We start from the raw sequence: 26,348 nt of genomic DNA, 5'->3' as shown, positions 1-26,348 counted from the left end.
ATTAAAAGATGGTATGTATTTTTCATTGAACAATTTGAAACCCCTCTCATAATCTCAACGCTTGAGTGTGGAATATTTTCCTGAAGACCAGTCTACTCAACCTACTTGTGAGATAAATTTTTTTGTGTGGTTCTTTGTGCCTACACTCCAGTCAAGTAGTGAAAGCATAGGAAATGTGTTCTTTTGGTGCTTAAATTCCTGCTCAATCCTTTTTAACATCCTCCAAGTAGAGGTGAAAGCCTTATCTCTAATTTTTACTACATAGTTGCTAAGGAGTTCTTATATGTGGCAGATGTAATGTACCAGAGTTGTCTTATTCCATATTTAAAACTCAAGAAACTTTGAACCAGATAAGTAAGCTCATCTTTTGAAATCATTCTTTTCTTGTCTTTTAAGAATTTTTAAAACCAGTAAATCAAGATAACAACTTTCTTTTGAATAATTGACTTGTCAAAAAGTTTAATTTTTCTAAAGTTAGGCTTCCGATGTTGAGCATGAAAATTATAAATCTGTTTTGATTTATAATATGAAAATTGTTGACCATATCACTAATACATTGAATTATTGTAGTGGTGGTGGAGCCTTTCAGCTTCTGATACTGCATGTGTCTTCCCACTTCAGCTATGTGAGTATCATATGCTGACATTATTAGGTTGTTACTAGTTGCACAACCTTTACTCTTCTGGGACATGAGTTCTATTCCTATATAACTTGCTTTCTCATCTCTTTAACAGAATGTTATTGTTTCTATCAAAATCTTTACTCTATGTAGAGATTTCAATCTCCCTTTTAAGTAACCACCCTTTTGACTTGTCAAATTGATGCGATTGGTGGATGTATCTTTTCAATTTTGCTATAAGTCTAAGTTGGTGGCCACAGATAATACATTTGGGCAACTTGGATAACCAGCTTATTTAAAATCATTGATAAATACCTTTGCTTATAATATAAGGCTCTATGTATTGTGTACATGTGTGTCTCCTTTTCATTAGTGCAGTGAAATGACTCAGAAGTGATTGTGACTCTTAATCAAGTAGACATATCAGACTTGAAAACTATAGAAAACTATAGTTTTCCTATTTTATTTTATGCTTATCTTAAAAACTTACCACATTTTATATCCGATATCTTTGTAAAACACAAACTATATAAAAGCATAAGGTCATAAAAATAACCAAGTGGGAAATTACAAAAAATGTAATTACTCTTAATATGATTTATGTTGGAGATATACAATTCATTTTTTTGTAAAATTCACAATTGCAACGTGGTAGAGGGGCAGTTAGCCCATGGCATGGAAGAATTCCTTCTTTGGGAAAGAAATTTCTCATTAATCTTCTTTTTTTTAACTTTTATTTAATGAATATAAATTTCCAAAGTACAGCTTATGGATTACAATGGCTTCCCCCCGTAACGTCCCTCCCACCCGCAACCCTCCCATCTCCTACTCCCTCTCCCCTTCCATTCACATCAAGATTCATTTTCGATTCTCTTTATATACAGAAAATCAGTTTAGCATGCATTAAATAAAGATTTCAACAGTTTGCTCCCCCATAGAAACACAAAGTGAAAAATACTGTTTGAGTACTAGTTATAGCATTAAATCTCAATGTATAGCACACTGAGGACAGAGATCCTACATGAGGAGTAAGTGCACAGGGACTCCTGTTGTTGACTTAACAAATTGACACTCTTGTTTATGGCATCAGTAATCACCCTAGGCTCTTGTCATGAGCTGCCAAGGCTATGTAAGCCCCCTGAGTTCACCGACTCTGATCATATTTAGACAAGGCCATGGTCAAAGTGGAAGTTCTCTCCTCCCTTCAGAGAAAGGTACCTCCTTCTTTGATGACCTGTTCTTTCCACTGGGATCTCACTTGCAGAGATCTTCCATTTAGTTGTTTTTTTTTTTTTTTTCCCCCAGAGTGTCTTGGCTTTCCATGCCTGAAATACTCTCATGGGCTTTTCAGCCATATCCGAGTGCCTTAAGGGCTGATTCTGAGGCCAGAGTGCTGTTTAGGACATCTGCCATTCTATGGGTCTGCTGTGTATCTCACTTCCCATGTTGGATCGTTCTCTCCCTTTTTGATTCTATCAGCTAGTATTTGCAGACACTATTCTTGTTTATGTGCTCCCTTTGCTTCTTAGTCCTATCATTATGATCAATTGTGAACAGACATTGATCACTGGGACTAGTGAGATGGCATTGGTACATGCCACCTTGATGGGATTGAATTGGAATCCCCTGGTATGTTTCTAACTCTACCGTTTGAGGTAAGTCAGCTTGAGCATGTCCCAAATTGCACATCTCTTCCCTCTCTTATTCCCCCTCTTATTTTTAACAGCAATCACTGGTGGCACGTGATGAGTCATTGATGGGGATAAGCTGACACCATCTCCTGCATTCTGTTTTGTGCAATAAAGTAGTCACCAATCATCAATGGCCTGCTCGATCCAATTTCAAAACCAAACATTTTCATAAGTAGTTACATGGACCTACTGGGATTTACCACCCAAACACATAGGGTGTGGTGATTCTGAAACTTCCCTCCTTTCCTTTGGCAGGACCATATATAAAAAACAATATTGCAACTGGAAGAGCAGATATTGGAGACATTATTCTTTTTTTTTAATTTGACAGGTAGAGCCACAGACAGTGAGAGAGAGAGAGAGACAGAAAGGTCTTCCTTCTGTTGGTTCACTCCCTAAATGGCTGCTATGGCCAGAGCTACGCTGATCGGAAGCCAGGAGCCAGGTGCTTCCTCCTGGTCTCCCATGCAGGTGCAGGGGCCCAAGCACTTGGGCCATCTTCTACTGCCCTCCCGGGCCACAGCAGAGAGCTGGACTGGAAGAGGAGCAACTGGGATTAGAACCCGGCATCCAGTTGGGATTTAAGCACCGCAGGCAGAGGATCAACCAAGTGAGCCACGGCGCTGGCCCAACATTATTCTTAAAAATCTAACAGATTCATTGTTGGTGGTCCTTAACAAATCTCAATTTAATGTCATTTGCTCCATGTAGAAGCCAGATGAGGGGCTTGTGTTGTGGCATAGCAGATTAAGACTCTTCCTTGGATGCTGGCATCCAATATGGGCACCAATTTGTGTTTTGGCTGCTCAATTTCTGACCTAGCTCCCTGCTACTGCACCCGGGAAAGCAGTGGAAGATGACCCAAGTGCCTGGGCCCTTGCATCCACATGGGAGACCTAGAAGAAACTCCTGGCTCCTGGCTGTAATGGTCACTTGGGGAGTGAACCAGTAAGTAGAAGATATTCTCTCTCTCTCCTAATTCTTCCTTTTTAAATAAACAAATAAATCTTTGAAAGACAGAGAGCAGATGAATCTTTAAAAACCATGAGATCAACCAAGTCATATCACTGATGATAATGCTCAGGTACATGATATGGAACCATTAATTTAGTGAATATATTTTATATTTCAATCAGGAAAGAGAATCCAAAACAGTTTCCATTTACATGAGACAAACAACTCTACTGTATTTTATTTTCTATTTATTTATTTAAAATGGAGAGAGACAGAGAGAGAGAGTGAGAGAACCTACATACCTGTTCCCTCATCAAATGCCTGAGCTAGACTGAAGCCAGGAGCTAGAAACTCAATCTGGGTCTCACAGTTGGGTGAGATAGGGACCCAACTACTTGAGCCATCACCTGCTGTTTCCTGGAGTGCACATTTGCAGGAAGCTGGAATTGGGAGCAAAGCCAAGACTCAAACCCAGGTATTTCAATATGGGATGTAGGCATTCCAGATGGTATCTTTATTATTTACTATGCCAAATATTCATCCCACACAACCCTATTGTATTTACCATTTTGCCCCATAGACAAAGACAAGAACTTCCTCAGTTCTTGTCATGTTATAGTTAAAAGACCTCTGGATCATGTGGACATCCTACAGAATATCACATTGATCAATTTCATTCATGGAGTCTTGTTGATCAGGCAGTTTGAGCAAAGGAGATCAATACTTTTGAAGGATGTATACCATCTAGAGAGTAGGAGATAAATCATTTGACGCCTCTGACATGTGCCATTCATTGAAAATTATAGGAATATAAGGCCAAAGGGTAAATAATTTCCTTTCAAGTAGACAATGTCATCTTGTGACCACCTTCTACCATCAAGCAGGAAGCACAATGCCTAGATGACCACTTTAGGGTCTGGAAGCAACTCATTCTGGGCCTTTGGAATATTGCTGTTACTTTTATAGTACGTGACATGAAAAATTTCCACTCTGAATGAGACCTAGGGCAAATCCAGGTTTCAGCCACATGGACAGCAAATGGCCTAGCAGACCCTTTGAAACTTTCCTTGGTTGGGATAGAGAGCTATGGGTCAAGGAAGGAGACCAAGCAGAAGAGAGACAGGTGAATGAGCCAGAATCAGAGGTAGAGGGACTTCTGTACTTCCTCAAGCATGTAGTCATCCTCTTCCAGAAAGCAGTCATCAGCTTTGCTTTTATTTTGGTTTGTTTAAAGAATAACTTAGAATGAGATGTGATTATAGAAGCTTTGAAAAAGTCCCATATGCAGGACGCACTAAAGGATGAAGATAATTTAGTTCCTACCTTTTCTCTCACCCTTCCCCCATCTCACCCCAAACATCTTCATCCTTATTTACATCAATAAGTCTTTGAAAGAAAGGGGATGAGGGGCAGTTTTGGGTAGGACACATTCCATTTTGTCCCTGCTTGATTCAGAGCTGACTCCTCCTGCAGTGTCACCCCACCCCAATTTGTTAGTTTGCTACAGAGTATCTGTTTCATCCTCTCCTCCAGAAGACCGGGAAAGTCTTTTCTATCAAAGCCTTCATTACTGCACAGATCCACTACAACTGAATTGCATGTCTTGGGGAATTCTAAGGATGATGAGCCTTTTCTTGTATATTGTAAGTACTACATAGTCTGAAGAGGACTCTTGAGTTCCTTGGAGAATAACATTGTTTATAATTTGTAGCTCTTTTAGAATCTCTTAAAAGTATTTCACTTCCAACAGACTGAAATATTTCCTAACAGAAAAAGTAGTGGAACTGTTTTTAGGCATACCTTAAACATTCAGTTAGATAATGATATTACTTTTACTCGGAATAAGCAAGATTTTAAAGCAAAAGAAACCTTTGAAAAACAACATTCGCTTTCAAGATCAGCACAATTGTGTTAACTCTTTAGTTCACTTGCAATAACAAATATTTGTGGAATTAATACATCAGAGATATGATACATTTTAGAAACAGTAGCAGAGTTTGCCAAGTAAGTCTTAATTGAGAGCAAAAAACCTCTCATTTTTCTTTCAGTGAACTCTAATGTGATGTTGAACAGTATGTAAACATAAACCTAAAAAGTATTCTTATAGTATGGTGCAACTTATATATTTCTTAAATGTAGATAATTAAAGTCAGGAATTTTCTTAATAGATTTTGCAGTGTTTCTTCTGAGTAAGAGCATGTTAGGGCTTGAGTAAGAGCTCCCTCCACTGGATTCTGAACCTTAAGACTTATTTTGCCCAGTATTTACCTTCCTTTCAGGCACTCCCCTTGCTGGCCCCACCTAGTGCTGAGAGATTATACCAACAGAACATTGAATAATGTCCTTCAGGAAAAATGCAACTAAGCCCATTTATCAATCCAAGGAGGCTGAACTGGAGAGAGAAAACAAAACTTGTGCAGCTCCTCCTGTCATTCTTGAACACATTGGCCACACAGAAGATTTTCTTGGGGGCTTAGAGCATAAACTGACTGTAATCACATGCCTTCAAGGTCTCAGCCCAGTTTTTCATCAAATGCACATTTTGATGAATTATTGCTTTCAAGGGAAAGTTGGAAATTTACAACCCACAAACTCTATACCAGGGTCGCTCTGCTTTCTTAAAAAAATTACAAATTGGAGCTGTATTCCTCAAAAAATGAAAATGTAGGATATTTTAATATCGTTTTAGAACATTTGGACTAATCAGATATTCTGGCTAATCCTCGGTGACCCCTTTCATCATACTTGGATTGCATATTTTTAACAAATTGCAATAAAATAAGACCAGATAATTAGCACAAGCTATACAGGTCATGTTCAGCCACTCTTGTGAGGTCTAGAGGTCACTGTTGTGAATATTCATTATTAGCTCTGTAACCTTTATTAAGTTACATAACCATTTTGAAAATGTTCCCTCATCTAAAAATGGGCCTATTAACACTTTATCTAACCTACAGGGTTGTTTCAAAGATTAAATGAAAGAATGAATGTGAAAGTGCTTTGCAAGCCATGAAAACTTTTGTGATGAAAACTGTAACTATGAAGGAGTGAGATGGATGCTTTCAAAGTGACTGGCTAAGCTTTGCATTAAAATCTGCGAGTGTGCATCACATGTGGAATCAATACCATTACTTTACAGGCACTTTGCATACCAAAGAACATACAAGTACTGGCTAATAGAGAGAGGTGGGTATCTCAGTGACATTTGGCTCAGTAGAGAGCATTTCCATGTAATAGAAAACACACTAATGACTTCTTCTTCTTCTTCAAAAAAAAAACTTTTGCTATTTTCTAAATCCTGCTATTTTCCATTTGAAAGAAAAAAGTGAAATTTCATCTTGGAAGGTTTATTGTGGATTTTTTTTGGTTGGTTGGGTAAGTGACATTTGAGTATTTTTGCATATGTTGCACCTTCAAAATCAGCATGAACCAATTGATGCATACAGTCCTCCAGAAATATTTGTGTGATTCCAAAGCTGTGTGAATGTACTCATATTCACTATGTTCAATTTCACCATTATTGACTTCCTAGCATGTTTTTCCTCCTTCCCCATGCCCCACATCACAAATTCAGTAGGAACTCAATAAATCCTGGATGAGGGTACTCATTATACTTACATATGCTAGAAAGAAACATCAAGCTCCCTGGAAGAATGTTGAAATTAAATATTGTAATTTTTTTAAACACTGAAGAAAATCAGAGACATCTTGCAGATGACTACCAAGGTCTACTTCATATCTTCATGGAGTAGATATACATGACAACTGGAAATCATTTTGTAATTGGTCCTGTAAATATTTTCCCAGACTCTGATATTTCATTATTTCAGAATATATATTGTTTCTTATGACCAAACAAGAAGAAAAATAAGCAGTTCTTAGAGGTTTAATTTGCACTTAAATTTACATACTTTATAACAGCTACATATCAACATTAATTTTTTTCCTTCTTCTCCTATTTTCCTGGTAGTTATGTACTTCATTCTCAGTGCTCAAATAATTATTTGTATATTCCACAATGCATTGCACTTTTATTAGTTCTTTTTCAAGGAGACAATGGACTACATGAAGGTATATCTTATGTCTTCAGTACCTAGCATAGTAGGTAGTCAATGTTACCACCATAAAATGTCTCCGTATACTGTTGCTGTATAAGAGAGTGACAAAAACTTTCATTCTCTGACTGCCTTGTTAAGATCCTTGAGATGTGACAAGATTAGATCCTTGAGAAAATATTCTTAAGCATAGGGGCAACTGTTTGATTTAACAATTTGCCTATAAAGTGTACCAAAACATCTGAACATCCCAGGGGATAAAAGTAAATGATAAATTTTGTTGTTGTTTTTTGTTTAGGGCTAAAACATTTGAAGTGAGCAGCTGGGACTATATCCTCCTTGCACTTTGTTCATACATAAGGAGAAATGAAAATTCTGAAAAGACATCTGTATTGTAAATCAAAATACATTGCTGAAATCAATGTTGAGTTGACATTCTGCTTGCAAATATTCTTTTGAGATTGGTTCTTGTAAATCTCTTTCCCATCTGGTTTTTATGTCTGCTCTGGGACTTGTATGCACAAAGTTGTCTAGGATCTGCTCAGAATGTTGAAATAAAGTACATGGTTTTTAATAAAAGGTTAGCCGGGAGGAGAAGATACTGTCTTGGTTGTATCCAAACTGCTTATATATCTTGTAGCTCAGCTAAACTTTGAGAAACTTTGGAAAGTGTTTTCTTGGAATAAGAAAAACTTGTTTGAGGTCATGAAATCATCCTGTAAAGAACATTTTCTGGGAAGATAATTTTTATTTTTAAACACAGGAAGAGTAAGCAGCAGCGAAGAGTTAATGATTGTGATTTCCTCTCTGTAACTGTAAGTGCACTATTTCCATTAAATTAATGATGGAGAGGGGCACTTGTTTATATAAAAGTTTCTTTCCTTATTGATGACTAGTTGATTTGGAATGTTGATCTCTTCTTAAGTGACAAATTTGAATGATGATTAAAAAGTTCAGTCTCAGATATGTCATGATAACTAAGGCTATGATTATGATTTAACATCGGAAATGATCTCTATACTTGAGTCTTATGAATTTCATGGTGCTCTGAATGGGCTCTTCCAAGTGAGAACACAATCACTATCATCATCTTGTAATATTTATGCAAAACTCATCTCCAATTGCAGGTCGATGGTTAATATCTACATAGTAATTGGTTGTGGATTCATAGAAGGAAAAAAAGTTTCATCATACAGTTTCCAAGTATGAAGTTAGTCTTTGCTCCCATCTTCTGTGGTGTGTGTGTGTGTGTGTGTGTGTTTGTGTATGTATGTGCACATGCAGATGGGCATCTCACAAGCAAATGAGAATAAAAAGCCCTTAAGAAATCCTACAAGACCCTGAATATCTTTCCCACTAAGGAAATAATTAAGCAGGACTTCTGTGGTCAGCAGCTTTCCAAGAATGGGAATAAATCTATTGACTTCAATTTGTTATGTTGTTGTTGTTCTCCTCCTCCTCCTCCTCCTCCTCCTCTCCTTCTCCTCCTCCTCCTCTCCTTCTTCTTCTTCTCCTCCTCCTCCTCCTTCTCTTTCTCCTTCTTCTTCTTCTTCTTCTTCTTCTTCTTCTTCTCTTTTACAATAATCAGAGCTAGGGAACTCTGAAAATGGGAGCTGGGAATTCAATCCAGGTCTCCCATGTGGGTGGCAAGAACAATGATTCTCTCCAGAATATGCCAAATTCCCATACCTGTTTGTTATTTTTGACTTACATAATGAAGAGTAGGAAGTCAAACAATGAATAAAGGGAAGAAAAAAACTTTCTCCTTATTGCTGTCTGGGACCACTGTTATGTCCATTGGATATATAAATGTTATTGGATGTTTCTCTGTTTACTAGAGATCATACTTGGATTTAATGTTCTACCCCCTTCATCCAAGTCACCATAGCAATGAACAAATCCAGAGGTCCACTATTCAATGTTAAGATTTTAGGGATTTAATTTTAAGGAATAATTATGCAAACCATTTAGGAAAGTAGAAGATTCTCCATTGATGCTTCATTTACCATGAAGTATTTCACCATTATTTGAAAAATAGCATGACTTTCATTTCCTTAATATCTAAATTTAGAGTTCTCTCTTTCTTTAGTGTATATCAGCCATTCCAAAATTTTGGTATCTATAAAGAAGGGACTCTTCCAGGACAATTTTTCAACATATGCTTTATACTTGTAGTCTTAAGACTCTCTCCACAGTGGGATACACAGCAGACTCATAGAATGGCAGATGTCCTAAACAACACTCTGGTCTCAGAATCAGCCCTTAAGGCACTTGGATATGGCTGAAGAGCCCATGAGAGTATTTTAGGCATGGAAAGCCAAGACACCCTGGGGGTGGGGGGAAGGAAGACCTAAATGGAAGATCTCCGTGAGTGAGATCCCAGTGGAAAGAACAGGCCATCAAAGAAGGAAGTACCTTTCTGTGAAGGGAGGAGAGAACTTCCACTCTGATTACGACCTTGTCTAAATATGATCAGAGTCGGTGAACTCAAAAGGCTTCCATAGCCTTGGCAACTCATGAAAAGAGCCTAGGGTGATTACTGACGCCATAAACAAGAGTGTCAATTTGTTAAGTCAACAACAGGAGTCCCTGTGCACTTACTCCTCATGTAGGATCTCTGTCCTTAATGTGCTGTACATTGTAATTTAATGCTATCACTATTACTCAAACAGTATTTTACACTTTGTGTTTCTGTGTGGGTTCAAACTGTTGAAATCTTTACTTAATGTATGCTAAACTGATCTTCTGTATATAAAGAGAATCGAAAATGAATCTTGATGTGAATGGAAGGGGAGAGGGAGTGAGAGAGGGGAGGTTTGCGGGTGGGAGGGAAGTTATGGGGGGGGAAAAGCCATTGTAATCCATAAGCTGTACTTTGGAAATTTATATTCATTAAATAAAAGTTAAAAAAGAAACAAATGTCAGATTAAAATAAATAAATAAATAAACAAATTCATGCAAAAAAAAAGGAAAAAAAGGATTCTCTCCACTACTTTAACTATAATTCCTTTGTGTTCCCATAAGCCTCTCTATTACAGGCTTCAACAGGATTCCTGGTTCATGTAGGTCCTTAAGGAGGGATTTTTCTGGCCGTTTGTCACATGAGACCATACACCTATGTGAGGCTGTCCTCCCATTTCTTTACAGCACACTCATCTGTGTACTTACTACTTGTACATGACTATTCCTTTCTCTCAACTTCAAGGGTAATCCCAGAGTTCCATAAAAGCTTCACTCATAAACTTAAGAGAACAATATTGCCAAACATGTCATATCCTTTACAATTAAATTATCAGGTTTTCAATTAAATATATGCTTTATAAAGTATGCCTGTTAGATTATAAATACATGTAATTAGTTCTCTCCAAATTATCTAATATCAAACATAATGGACAATGTGGGACTTTCCTTCCTAATTTTTGATGACTTAAACCAAGTACCTTAAGTAATATTTTGCCTCTGTTTTATTGGAATTCTCCCTTATTAGTGTTTAAGGCTGTTGTTAACTTTGGATGCTATGCCATCTGGCCTTCTCCAGTGCTTTTTCTAGCCACCATCTCACTTGAAGTTTTCCTTAGTGTTCTATTGTCCTTTACTGAACAGTCATCTGTCTAACATTCTGTAACTAAATATGATGACATAGCTGAGAAATAAAATGGTTTCTTACCATTAGGCATACCACCATTATGTTATATGAAGCTAGGCTCATGGTTTTTTCTATAATGCATAAACGTTTAAATATTTGTGGCTGTGTGTGTGTTTATGTGTTGTACAGTATGCTGTCATGTGTATCTAGAACAGATTTTGTTCCTGTTGATTTCAGAAATTTTTTAGATAGAGTTTGTACAAGCAAGTCATTCTAATGCCAGCCACTTTCTCTGTCTAGTACACCAAGACAAGTCCCCATCAAGATGCCTATAAAGATCATAAAGGCTAACATAATATAGGTCATGTCTCTCCTGAAGTGGTCCCTATCCAGGATCATTGAAACTTCCCCAGCCCAATGGGAAGAGTCATCATGTGGTATAAGTGGTGTCAGTAGTCTTCCATTCTTCAGAAACTGATTTATTTAAGCAAGTTTTTTTTTTTTTTACAGTAGAAATATTTCCTCAAGCAAGGCCGTGTAAAAAGTTGTTTATAAAATGGACCCTTTTTGAACCCATTCCTAAACACATAAGTAAACAGGTAAATTTCATGCTCATCAGAACCTGCATCATGTGGGCAAAGGGGCAGATTAGCAAGAGGGACTAAAATGTGAGCAAAATGGTGGTTGATCATCCAACAGCGTCAAAGGGCAGAGGCTGGCATGTCTTGGATGATCCAGCTATCACAATATTTATTTTGAGACAAATAAAATAATGTGTGTAAAAGGAAAAATGTGGGATTTATGAGTGCCTCATTAGACACATAAGCACCAAGGCAAACAACATAAAATGCAGGACAACTGTTCACACATGCTTGTTTGGGTTGATGTGGTTGCTTTATTAAGATTCTACTGGTGAAGGTGCAAGGACATTTTTCCCTCTAGATTGATCTGTATATCAAGGAAAAGTAGAGCCCAGATAATCTCTGTAATAACTTCTGGAGAGGCTCATTTGTCTCATGTCACAGAGCACGGTTTCTGTGAGAGAAATAGAGGTGAGAGAAGAGAGAAGAAGGAAGGAGACAGAATCTCTAATTTTTTCTAGCATCATAGCCTATTGAGGTATTTAGAACTTTCTTTTTGTGTGTATGTGAGTGTTTTATTTGTTTTCCACAAACTTAAAACAAAAAGTTTATTTTTCATCTACTTGAAATGCAGTGAGAGAAAGAGAGAGGGGTCGGGGTGGGGGGTGAGGAGACTTTCTATTCACTGGTTCATTCCCCAAATGCCTACAACAGGCAGGGATGTGCCTGGCCAAAGCCAAGAACCCAGATTTCCATTTGGGTGACCCATATGGTTGGCAGGGACTCAAGTACCTGAGCAATCATCTGTGGCTTCCAAGGCTCATTAGCAGGGAGCTAGATTGGAAGCAGGCACTCCAATAAAGGATGTGGGCATCCCAAGTGATGGTTCAGCTGGCTCCACTCAGTGTTGGCTCTTTGTGTTTTTAAGGCTTATTCAAATACATGTTAAAACTAAAATATAGATACTAAAGACACTAAATAATGTGAATGCTAAAAAGGTTTGGATGCAAGCTGTTGTGTGTATACATGCATGTTCCCCTGTGTGCATATCACTGGAATGTTTGGGCATATGGCTACTACCCAGTGGATTGTAACTTTTTAAAAAATTTTTATTATTTAGGTTTTCCATTGTTTATTTTTCTTGAAAATAGAGATATTAGTATTACTGAATGAAGGTATCATGACAGTGATCATAACATGGGGAAATAAGGGTATATTGTCTTTTACATGGTATGATTCAATGTTGCAATATTTCTAACTATGTAACAAATGATAGCCATCTGCATAAATTTTATACACTATATTAACTTCCAAAAATAAGAGAAAGTGTGTGAATATTTGTCTTTCTGAGACTGGTTTATTTTACTTAGATTAACAATCTCCAGTTCCACCAATTTTATTGCAAATATCAGGATTTTATATATTTTTATGACTGAGCAATATTCCATCATTTATATATAGCATATTTTCTTTAATCATCAGTTGCTGGACATCTAGGTTGATTCCATATCTTTGCTATTGTGGATTTAGCTGCTACAGATATGGGACTACAGGTAAGTCTTTCATGTGCTGATTTCATTTCCTTAGGCTATATTCCCAGCAGTGGGGTAGCTGGATCATGTGGTAGATCTATTTTAGTTTTCTGAGGAATATATGTAGTGTTTCCATGTGGTTGTACCAGCTTTCATTCACACCAGCTGTGTATCAGAGTACATTCTTCTCTACAACCTCACCAGCATTTTTGTTTGTTTTTTGGAAAATAATCATTCTAAATAGAATGAGGTGATAACTCATTGTGGTTTTAATTTACATTTTTCTGATGGCTAGTGATCCTAAGTATTTTTTATGTGTCTGTTGGCCATGTGTATTTCATCCTAAGAAAAATGTCTATTCAAATCTTTGTCTATTTCTTAACAAATTTGTTTCATTATTATTGAGTGTCTTGAGCGCCTTACATATTTTGGATATCAATCCTTTACTGAATGCATAGTTTGCAAATTTTTTCCCCATTCTGTCAGTTGCCTCTTCATTTTAAGTGTTTCCATTGCTTGCAGAAGCTTTTTAGCTTGTTATAATCCCATTTGTCTATTTATGCTTTCATTGTCTCCACTTTGGGGGGTTTACACAAGGAGTCTGTCTAGGGCAATGTCTTGCAGCATTTTCCCTGTCTTTTATTTTTGAGAGTTTGATTATGTTTCCTGCTGGGGATCTTTTCTTGTCATGCTTATTTTGGATCTTATGCACTTCTAACATATGAATGTCCATCACTTTCTCCTAATTGGGGAAAATATTTTGTGATTTCTAATTTAATAGGTTTTTGGAGCACTTCTATTTTTCCAATCCTTCAGGAACTTCTAAGACTCATATATTTGGTCTTTTGATGGTATCCTATAGATGCCGAACATGAATTCTGTCTGTGGGGAGCAACCCGGACTGGACTGAGTTACTGGAATTAAGACTTATTCTATGCATCTGCTCTCCCACAATATGGCGCTGGGAGAGGAGAAAACAGCTTCTACGCAGCTGCCTCCAGTTCAACCAATAAACTGTAGGACCTGCTCCTGATTGGAGGAGAGCAGTGTACTCGGCGTGTGGGCAGCCGAGTTAGGATTGGCGGAGGAGGACTATAAAGGAGGAGAGAGACGGCATGCACCAGGAACATCTAAGGGGAACACCTGTGCAGCCCCCGAGAGAGCCGGCCGGCGGTGTGCCGCTCCCCCGCGGAAGTGGGGAATGTGGCAGGGGGAACCGCCCTTCCACGGAGGTGGAAGGGACAGTAGCCAACCCGGGAAGAACCAGCAGCAAACCCGGGGAGGGCCGAGCAGACAAAAGAACAGCGCAGGGTCCTGTGTCATTCCTCCACGAAGATGGAGAGCGACACTGTCTTAATTTTTCTTCTTTTTTTTGCCTGTTTCAAAAGACCTATCTTCTGTCTTCTAGATCATATATTCTTTCTTCTGCCCCATCTAGACTATTACTAAGGCTTTCCACTGTTTTTTTTTTTTTGATTTATTGATTACTTAATTTCTAATATTTCAACTTAGTTCTTTTTCCATATCTGAATCTCTTTGTGAATTTCTCATCCATGTCTGGTACTGATTTCCTAATAACTTTTAATTAGTTGTCTGTGTTTTTGAGTACTCTTACCATAATTCATATGAATTAGTTTTAATGCATTTTATCAGTCTTCCCTTCTTCAAAGTCCAATATTAATGCATTATTGTATCCCTTTTGAGGAATCATATTTCCTTCCTTGTTCATGTTTCTTATGTTTCTACATTGATTTTTTGGGCATCTGGGAGATAATCTTGTTTCTATCACTTCTGGAGAATGGTTTTTATTGACTGTAGTCTTTATTTTCAGAAATATGCCCCTAGGTATTGGCTTGGTAAAGGATTTTACCTTCAGTTTCCATTAGATTTTGTAGTATAATCTCCCTATGCCTTTATTCACTATAGTTGATGCTAGCTGTAAGAGGAATCTGGGCTCTTCTGGTGGCTCAGTTCTCTCTCTCTCTCTTTCTTTCTCTCTCTCTTAGATTTATTTATTTATTTGAAAGTCAGAGCTACACACACACACATACAGAGAGAGAGAGAGGGAGGGAGAGGCAGAGAAAGAGAGGTCTTCCATCCGCTGGTTCACTCTCCAATTGACCGCAACGGCCGGAGCTGCGCCCATCTGAAGCCAGGAGCCAGGAGCTTCTTCCAGGTCTCCCATGTGGGTGCAGGGGTTCAAGCACTTGGGCCAGCTTCTACTGTTTTCCCAGGCCCTAGCAGAGAGCTGGATGGGAAGTGAAGCAGCCAGGACTCATACGACAGCTATGTGGGATGCCAGCACTGCAGGCGTCGGCTTTACCTGCTACGCCACAGTGCCGGCCCCTGTGGCTCAGTTTTGTCACTGAGATTTCTGTTACATACTCCAGCCATCTACTGAAGGATGGACTGGTATGATGAGCTTTTCAGGTGTTGGGAACCAGTCTTGGTGTTGTTGTTGTTGTGTGTGGCATGTAGATTCTCAGCCAGTATCCAAGTCATGCACTTGAGGTGTGAAGTCAGTGCTAGCTCCAGGAGCTGAGTGGATTTAGATCTGCTGCCCAGATCCAGAGCTTCAAGAGATGCATTAATGCTGGGCGCAGGAGGCAGGGCCCTCAGAGAGTTGTTGGATATGTGAGAGTGACTTTGGTTCTATATCTGCAGGATAAACTGTCTGAAACCACTCTCTGTATGCTGCTTCCTGATTTAGGTTTCATGCAGCCACCACAGTAATATGAGAAGCTTCCAAAAGACAAAGAACCAGACGCATTGGAAAATGAGGAGAAAAGTCATATTATATATATTGGACCTCATTTTATACTTGTGGAATACAAGGGAAGAGAATATTTATAGCTGGAAGACCTGAGAACTCACCTAAGAAGAGGTTTGGAAAATGTTTGTTGAGTCTAGCAACATGGAGAGAGATCATTTGTGGCCTACACAAATGCATATTTAGATGAATGGTGAGAACAGAAGCAGAACGAGGTCACCTAAGAGTGATATGATGTGGAAATGAAGGCTTACTGGAAAGATACTTTTGGATGGATGAAAATTGCTGTTGAAGTTAGAGAGGTCATTACCTTGAGAAGCATGTGTGATTCAGGGGACTTCTTACTGTTGTTAGGCTTATTTTTTTAAGTGGCGAGATTGTAGCATTTCTGGATGCTTCTGATAAGTGTCCAGGAGGCACCAGAAGTTTTGAGGATGTCAGCACAGTGTGGAGAAATCACAGAAGCAGCTGGACAGGGACACAAATGCCAGAGACAAATAAAAAAGCTCAAAGGCAGAAAATCACACACACACACACACACACACACACAAACCCGCCTGTAGATATACACACAGAGAGGCATACACATACATACCTACTCCTGAGAAATAAGAAGCTGGTGAAAAACATCGTCCAGGGCATATTATCAGTCGTGTTTGATCCCAAATGTGCCAGGACAGTGCTAATCTCTTTACATCAGTTCAATCCCCACAGAACACTAGAATGGGAGTCATGGAAATCAGGACTTTTCTACATTCTTTCTTTGCAGCATTTCCTAGTGCCTGGAACTTCCCTTGGCACATAATAACCCCTCAACTGATACTTTTTGAGTTACAGAAAAAATGAATAGCTTATGTTGTTTCAGATTTATATAGAGGCCAACAGAGTTAACAAGGTTAACAAATTTCCCAGTCATGAAGGCAACGAGTGAGGACATATGGATTTCTGTACAATTAAGGCTTTTGACTAACATGCTAAATTGCTTTTCACTTGGAATCATATTGAATGGAGTAAATACTCCTTGTAGAATCTTTATGTGTCCACATGCCACACCATTATGCAAAAGAACTTTGAAGTATTAGGACATATATTATGGAAGGTCCTAGAGTAGTGGTATCTGCCTAATAGCAGTTTGATTACCTAGGAGTAGTCATTACCAAGCTATCCAGATCCTTACTTCAGACACACCAAGCAAGCATAAGCCCTGTTTCTTTCCCCTTCAAACTATGGACCATGCTACACATAGATATACCTTTGGCCGTAGCTCATCTGATGGTGCACTTTATTTTCCTTTCTTAGCCCATACCCTCAAGATATTTTTGAATACTTGTTTTTGTATCTGTAATAATCATTATCCTTTTTTCTCTCTTATTTTCTTTCTCTTGGTATTTCTGCTTCCACACCAAATACTAACTCTCACATTACATACAAGTTTTCAGAGAAGCTATTATCTCATTAGTGAAGGGCTGTGATCTTTGGAGAGCCCAGGATTCTTCCATGCTGAGCAATAGATTTGATGAACATCTGAGCATTGAGAAATAGAACAAAAGCAATTCTTATGAATGCAAATGTCCACTTTAACATAGGAAGAAATAAAAGTAGCTCTAAATAGGAGGAAGAGGATCTATCAAAGGTGAGAAATCCTGATAAAGGATGAAGAAAGACATTTCCTTTGGAAGCTGGGTTTGTTCTACTGAAAAAGAGTTGGAATTCTGGAAAGCATTTAGCACATATTTATATAATTATGTTGAGGCTAATTCTAGAGTAAACCATATTAGTTCTCGTGACATACGAGTTCAATTCTCAAACAATGCTTGTTCATCTTGATAGAGGTACAGTAGTAAATCTCTTCTTCACAGAGATCTTTAGCAGGTTTGACTCCTACTAACTGCTGAAGTCAGCACATTTAGGACTAGTCAAGTGGGCCGCCACATAAAAATTTGTTCTATAGAATTTTGAATGAAAAATTTTTTTCATGTCAGGATGTCCTTGGTTGTACTATGTACTGCTTTATACTTTCTTAATCTTCTGCCTCAGGGGCAGTGAAGATAAACTCATGCTTATTGGCTTAACTTGGTGTTCCTAGAAGCCTTTTGTTATAATGGCCATGATTACCATTTCTATATATTGTTATTGGGATGCTTTATCTAATAAAGTTTACAATGAAAGGTCTTGGATCTTATAGCAGAGAGGTCATTGCCTCCATACTTTTAAATAAACTCCCTCTGCCTAGAATAGCATTTGCCCTGTTCTATATTTGATTCCATTTAATCTGTGTAGTTCTCAAGGTCCAGGTCAATTATGACATCTCAGGGAAACCTTCCCTGCATCTGAGTCTTCCTTCATATGCAACTTTCACTTGTGGTAGCTTTATTTTATTTATTTACTTCACAGTGTGACTGCTAGGATTTAAATTCAGTTAGTATGAGAATCTCCTCTTGTTTTAAAAAATGTTATGCATTTATTTATTTGAAAGATAGAGTGACAGAGACAGAGAGAAACAGAGAGAGCTTCCAGCTACTGGTTTACTCACCAAATGTCCATCACAGCTGGGACTGGGCTAGGCCAAACCCAAAGCCCAGGATCTCCATCCACATATCCCACATGAGTGACAGGAAGCCCAGCACTCAGCTCTCATCTGCTGCCTCCAAAGTACATTAGCCAGAGTCTGAATGGGAAGCAGAGGTGAGACTTAATCCCAGCACTTTAATGTGGGATGTGAACATCTCAAGAGGCAGCACAACCTGCTGTGCTACAGTGTCTGCCCCAAGAATCTCATCATTTATCTCTTTATTTCAAGAATACAGTCAAATGTTTGGCACATGGCAATTATTGTATAAATATTTTCTGATCATATGAATATCAAGAATTTATTGAATACTTAATAGGTACCAGGCACTGTGAAGGAATTTACTTGTATCATCTGATTTAATTTCCTAGTAAGTCTCTGTGATTGTGGTTATACCGTTATCTCCATTAGAGATGAAGAAACTGAGCTTCAGAGAGTCTCAGTAATTTATTTTATTTTATTTTAGGAATACAAACTTCATGCATTTCATATATACAAGTTTAGGAATATAGTGATTCTCCCCCTTCCACCTCCCTCCTGCACCCCCTCCCAACCTTCTTCCTCCCTCTCCAATTCCCATTCTTATTTTTTACAAAGATCTATTTTCAGTTAACTTTATACTCTTAAGTCTACATTAAGTAGAGAGTTCAACAAATAGTATGAAGGAAAAAAAAACAAGTCAAAACAAAACAAAATACATTGTTCCTCAACAGTCAAGACAAGGGCTGTTTGAAATCATAGCATCACAAAGTATCAATTTTCTTGAGGTAATACTGATAGAAGGGGAAAACCTCTATTGGAATTTGAAGCTGGTTTTCTGGAGTGTTCTCTGTTTCATTCTACCTCCATGTGAAAATCAGGGGTTTTTTGTATTAATATTTGTGTGTATGTGTATAAGGGGTAGTGGTTATAAAGGAGAGCACATTCTCTAAGAAACTCAAGGGTAATGGTTTGGTTTTCATTCTATATTTGCATAAACTGGTATAAATCCACCCTTGGGTAATTTGGCTCAGTAGTGAGAGAAACAGCAAACTTCTTCAAGTGAACAGATGTCTATGCATAGATAAGTCTGTGAGGCAAGGTCATGGTAGGGCCTAATCTGCATACCTCCATAGGATGTGTGTGTGTGTGTGTGTGTGTGTGTGTATGATATATAGATATATGTGTGTATGTCACTAGAAAAACTTTTATGAAATCCCCTAGGACATGAGGAAGAAACAGTAGGGGACTTGATATCCAGGCCCCTGGGGATATTAGGCTTTTAATCCTATGACACAAGTTATGAAGTTTTCAGGGAAAGGATTATAATTACAACAGAGCTAAATACTCAGGTTAGGGAATGGGCAATAATGACCTCTAGGAAGGATGTGGAGGTGGCTGGTGGATGTTTTCTGCTGACCAGGGAAAAATTGTGTCTTCATTTATAGACAGAAATCCTAAGTTCCCACTTCAATAGACTCAATAGATGTCAGCTCAAAAGTTGTAGCAATACATATCTTCAATACTCTCAAAAGTTTCTCAACATATTAGGTAGTGAAACAGAAATCTTAGTTTTTTTCTATGATTTCAAAGCAAGATCTATTAGTATCAAAGACCTCCAGCCAAAGCAGCATGGAGGGGGCTCTCAGAGGGGCAAAGCCTGAAGGGGCAGGTGGCACTGGTTTTTTTAAGCACAATTTTGGGGAAGGAAAAAACTCATCAGCTTGACACTCAAGTATAAGATGGGGACAAAACCCATCAAAATACCTGATTTGCAATTTTCTTTGCCAAGGACTGGGATTGGTAACTTGTTTTCAGTAAACTGAGCTCAATAGGATGGAATCCCCATTCCCTTGTTATTTTTATGGCAAAATTTGAAGTTTTCACGGGGTGGCAGGCAGGCACTTTTGACTTTGCTAAAGATTAGTTTTGGGCCGGTGATGCAGCTCAATAGGCTAATCCTCTGCCTGTGGCACCGGCACACTGGGTTCTACTTCCAGTCAGGGTGCCGCATTCTGTCCCGGTTGCTCCTCTTCCAGGCCAGCTCTCTGCTATGGCCCGGGAGTGCAGTGGAGGATGGCCCAAGTGCTTGGGCCCTGCACCCTCATGGGAGACCATGAGAAGCACCTGGCTCCTGGCTTCGGATCAGTGCGATGCACTGGCTGCAGTGCACCGGCCACGGTGGCCATTGGAGGGTGAACCAATGGCAAAGGAAGACCTTTCTCTCTGTCTCTCTCTCTCTCACTGTCCACTCTGCCTGTCAAAAAAAAGATAAGTTTTTGGGAAAGCAAGCACTCTGAACTCCCAATTTCCCCTGGGACCATCCTGACTGCCTATTAACCCATGTGATTTATCACATTCCACTGCCCCCCAGAAGAATGGACCCTAACTTCTGTTAGGGGAAATGGGGGACAACCCCTCTGGCTGCTTCATGCAGAAAAGGGTGTTATTGGAAATGGCAGTCAAGACATGGTGGCTTCTCGAGGGGACACGGTGCCAGCCTGCAGAAACTGCTTCCATCTGAGGTTTCATGTGCATGGCCATCTAGAATTTCACTGTTTCAAGTCTGGAGAAAATGAACCTAATAAGCAGATTAAACTCACAGGATCTAAAACAAAGGACAGAGTCTTTATTAGAGAACCAAAGAAAGGTGCTGTCTAAAGCACAAGCAAGTTTTCCCATTAAAAAGCAAATAGGACTTGACAGAAAGAGCCTTGATAATAATCAGGTGGGCTATAAGGCCTGGCCAGGTATGAGGCCCAGTCCTATCTGTCTCTTCACATGGGTACAAGAAGAGACATCACATGGGAAGTGTGAACCTCCTTAGAGAAGGCTCCCTGTTGACTTCCATTACCTAGCTGGCCTGGGAGGAGAGCTGGCCTTAGTTCTTTTGCAGTCAGAAACAGTGGCATAAAATAGAGATATAGGTGTTTCTGATATGATGCCAATGTTTGTACTATTGAAAACTTTCAAATTCTGAAAAACAATGCTGAAAAATAACAAGGCCCATGAGGAACATAAGAGTTGGGGGAGAGTGCTTAAACCTGTGGAATCTGGAAAGCAGAGTACTAAAATAAAATTACTATCAAAGATATTCTGGCAGCGATAACCCTTCTCCAGCATTGACCCTGGCTGTGAGTCAGTTGATCTTAGCAAACTTAAATCCTGGAGTTTCTACATGTTCCTTTGAGATGTAGCCCTTCCAATATGGATGATTTTATTAAAACTAAAAACTGAACTAGTGTGCCACTTTTTTTGTTAATCCATGGTCTTAACACAGAAGTTTATGTATTTGCAGCTTGGCACCTTCCCCAGCAAGTTCAGCATGGCTGCTTATGTAGAGATGTTTTTGGATCATTAAGGGGATGTGCTTTTGTAGATTTTTAACATTTTTCTCAATCTATTCATGGACTATTCTTTAATTCTGTCAAAGCTTGCTCTGTATAACTGTAAAATATTGAGCAACTGGGAAATAATAGGTAAGAACCAACATTATTTCTATGTTAGAACATCTTTCCTATTTACTAGTGTTATATGGTGTAATTTACATAGAAGAATTGCCTGTTATACAAGCACATTCTCCTGATTCTTTTGATGTGCAAAGTTCTCACTTTCTGCAGTGAATGCTTGGTTAGTCTATGTGCATTTCTGTCTCATTAACTGTTCTCAGAACTTGCTTCAAACTTAATGCACGCTGGAGTTCTGCCATAATGGCCGAGTAGACATAGACAGAGTTTGGTGGTAGACTAGCAGTATGGAATTGCCATAAAGGAGGTGGGATTTGAAGAAGGTGGTCTTGGTACCTTGGGAAAGAAAAAAGAAACAAGAAATACCTGTGCATGCCTAATAAGTAGTTTCACTTGTGCTGCTATATTTGTTTTGCCTAAAAAACCCTCAGTGTTTTTTCTTCAGTCAGATTTCTCTTCCTTTCTTCCCCTTTTCTTTCTTTAATTCTTTCTCTATTTCCATGCTTCCCTTCATTTTTAAGATTCCTTCACTAGTGCCTTCTCACATCCACCACGTTTTCCCCTTTACCCCTCTTTCACTACACATTCAATGTCTACCATGTGCTAGGAACACTGCTGGGTCCTGGTGATGAACTAGTGAATGAAAGCAGAGTTTAGGATATTGTGGGGAGATAGATATTAAATGCATAATTGCACAAATACATGTAGGTCCCAGTGCTATGGTGAAGTGAGCTAAGACATCCCATATTGTAGCACCTGTTCAAGTCCCGGCTGCTGCACTTCCAATCCAGCTCTCTGCTAATGACCCAAATACCTAGGCCCTGCCAGTCAGCCAGGAGACCCAGATGGAGCTCTAGGTTCTTGGCTTTGGTCTGTACCAAACTTGACCATTGTAGCCATTTAGGGAGTGAACCAGCAGATGGGAGATTCTATCTCTCTTTCAAATCAATTTTCAAATAAATTTTAGAAAATAGATGTAACTCAGCAGGTGATAAGTAGAGCTGCAAAACACATAAGGATATGCCTTACTCAGATACCCAGGCTGCCCTGAGGAAATGAACTCAGAAGAATGAGGTAGATTAAGGAGGTGAAGAGAAGAGGGAAGGACTTCCTGTCAATAGAAATTGCTTCAGCAAAAGCTCTGTGGCCTGAGTGACCACAGTACGTATGAGGGATTGAAGAAGGACCAGGAGCCAGGAGGAGTTGTGGTATGGAGCCACATCATGCAATATATGGTTTACCTGGGCTGGGATAAAGATTCTCATCTATATCCCTGCAGAAACAAGAATCATTGAAATGCTTGAAACAAGAAGATGTATGCTATGGTCAGATTTGCATTTTTGCAAACATGTCTCTGACCCAGTGTTATACATCACCACATTAATTTTTGTGCTTGTTGAAATTTTGCATCTTCAACATATCCCTACAAAGACCTTAAGAGCAGCCCTGATGTTTGATTTATATTTCCATTTTGGTGATAGAAAAAGGCCTAAAGGAGGAATTGCCCTTTGCTTGAGTAGGCCTGTTTTGTCTCCCTTATTTCTTTTCAGGGATATTAATATGATGTGTGATGATGTCACAGCTGTGACACAAAGCATATAGGTAAAATTTCTTGAGATTTCTTTGAATAGGGGTCCCTGAGTCCCTCTTTTTTCCTACTTTAAATCTGCAAAATAGCTTCTACCCCCACCTGAGTTCTCATTTGTAAGCTGCCTCTGTTTCAGTTTTATTGGAGACGTTGCCAGGTTTTTCTGCCCCATTAAACATGCACATCTCTAGGATCTATCACTGAAAAGAGAAGTTTGAAAAGATCCCTGGAATTAGCAAAAGAGTGAAAAAAGAAGTTGGAGTTTTGGCAGTCGACTCTACCTGAGGCCACATTGACTCATTCCCTCGGCAACCATGCCTGCTATTAGCAGTTTTCATAAATAATTCAAGTCTTCTCATTTATACTCTCTATAATCCCTCATAGGCAGGCAACAACACAGTGTGCTTTCTTTGAGGGTTTCTGGTCAAGCAAGCCATGCTTTCCCCCACCTTCCGCCTTCTCTCTGATCATTGTAGTGTAGGATTCAGAGCTCCAGCGATGTGCTAGGTGCTGTGCAGGTTTTACAGGAAATGCTGGATGCATCCTGGTAAATTTTACATCCTATTTGTCATGCAAGTCCCTGCTCTGCACCTCCTTTAGCAACACATTCTTTCTCCCCTCTTAGAAAGCAGAATTGCTCTGAGGACTCCACCTTAACTGCCAATGGTTTCTGTACAACTTGCTGTGAGCATCCACTTGGCAAGTTTTGGATGCCAGCAATACCACTTGAGGTGCAATTATGAAAGGTGGGGGCAGGGATGAGAGCAAAAAACTGGAGAGGACTAGCTGTAAATTTTTCACATGTCTAAAGGACAGTATATTAAGCATCCCAAAGCCTGAGAGCTGATAGAGAGAAATTGCATTATCACAACAATGTATGGAACAAGAATTCATCTCAGTCTTTTATCAGGTTCAAGTCTTTGAAACTCCCAGATGATATATGGGCATGATGGAGACCTATCTAGGGTCCAATAACTTTGAATCTGAAGCGTGATGATAGATTGTCTCTTGATTTAACACACATGCACACAAACACACACACACAGAGACATGCACACAAACAACACAATTTGTCATGTCAAGTGAGGACATTTCTTTACTGCACACAAAGATACATTCCTAGCATCAACTTCTTGATGTGAAATGTTCACCAATTAACAAGTAATGAAGTGATGTGTGTGGACAACAAGTGGGTTTTGGAATACTTAACACTTTTTGGAAAGTTGAGTGCCTTCTACTGACACCAAATTTTTGGAAATAGAGGTGGAGACAGAAAAAAAAAAAGACAAAAATATAGGAAAGAAAATTAAAGAGAGAAAAGCAAGAGAAACTTCAAAAAAAGAGCATGATGAGAGAGGAAATGTAACAAAGGGATGGCCCTTAAAGCAGTTAGAAATGTGAGGGGCTGAAACCATGGAAAACTCCAGAATAACCTTGGCTACAGAATAAACCATGAGTGTTTATTAGTCTGAATATACTAGTCTTATCTATGGCATATTGTTTTTATTCTACTTCTAAACAGGAAATTTTAAATTATTTCAAAAATGAGCCAGAATATAAAGATATAATGAAAAAGAGAGCAAGAAATGACTTATGATTAAAGTATACAAAAAAACAAGAACGGCAAAAAAGAAATGATTCAAGAAACAAAAAGGAAGTGAGAAGAGGCCTTTAAGTGAGCTTCCCGGGTAGAGCTGTGCATTTTTCTTTGGCATTCTGCAGGAGACGTGAATTAGTATTCTAGGATTAAAACAATAAGAGCAATAGAGGAAACAATAATCAGCTTAAAATTTTATCAGGAACATCAACACTTTTTTCTCTGATTAGAAAAACCAGATAAAGTAATGGATAATGTTTTTATTATGATTTCAAAAAGTAAAGAGAGATGGAGGAAGGAGGAAGAAAGTCTCATAATAGTATTTTATGTTTATATACTGGTTGATAGTATGTCACATATTTTGTTTTAATTACTTCACTTGATTCTCATTAACATCCCTGTAACTCAGATAAGATGCATACAATGATTATTTTATAGACTAAAATTAAAAGCTTGGAAACAAACCACTCAGTAAAACTGATGGACAATATACTAAACCTCAGGGCTTGTGACTCATAATCCAATTACATTTACTTCTCTTTAAAAAGCTGAATGTAAACTGTTAAATTAGTGACTCTAGTTGTCACATTGCCTTAGAACCATGGAACTTTCCCTCACTCTGTCTTTATCGTGTGTAATTGATAAATAGAAGATATATATTTAAGGTATACAATGTAAAAGTTTTACTTGCATATACATTGTGAAATATTCATCACAATAAAGCTAATTAACACATCCATCATTTCATATTGTTACCCCTCTCTTTTTGTGGTGAGACCAGTTAAGATCTATTCATAGTAAATTTAGAATGTATGATAAATATTAACTGTATGGCCATGTTATAACTGAGACCCCAAGAACTTACTGTAATGTGGCACAGCAGGTTAAGCTACTACTTGGGATGCCAACATCACATATCAGAGGCCTGAGTTTGAGTCCTACCTCCACTTCTTAATCCAGCTTTCTGCCCTGGGAGGCAGCAAATGATGGCTCAAGCGCTTGGGTCCCTGCCACCTATGTAAGAGACCCAGCTAGAATTATTGGCTTCTAGCTTGGGCCTGAACAAGTTGTTTGGACATTTAGGGGGTGAACCTGTGGATAGATCTCTCTTTATCTCTTTTCCTCTCTCCCTGTCCTCCCCCCATGTCTCTCTCTCTCGCTCTCTCACTCTCTCTCTCTCACTGTTACTTTCAAATAAATAAAAAATAAATAGACTTTAAAAAGAGTCCAGGCTCAATATTTTGTATACAGGTATTCAGTTTTCCCAACACTATTTATTGAATACACTATCCTTTCCCCATTATGTATTCTTGGCACCCTGTCAACAATCAATTGGCCATGTAGGTGTGGATACATTTCT

The sequence above is a fragment of the Oryctolagus cuniculus genome, chromosome 6 (assembly GCF_964237555.1).
Source record: "Oryctolagus cuniculus chromosome 6, mOryCun1.1, whole genome shotgun sequence".
NCBI lineage: Eukaryota > Metazoa > Chordata > Mammalia > Lagomorpha > Leporidae > Oryctolagus > Oryctolagus cuniculus.
This window is presented reverse-complemented; position numbering follows the sequence as displayed.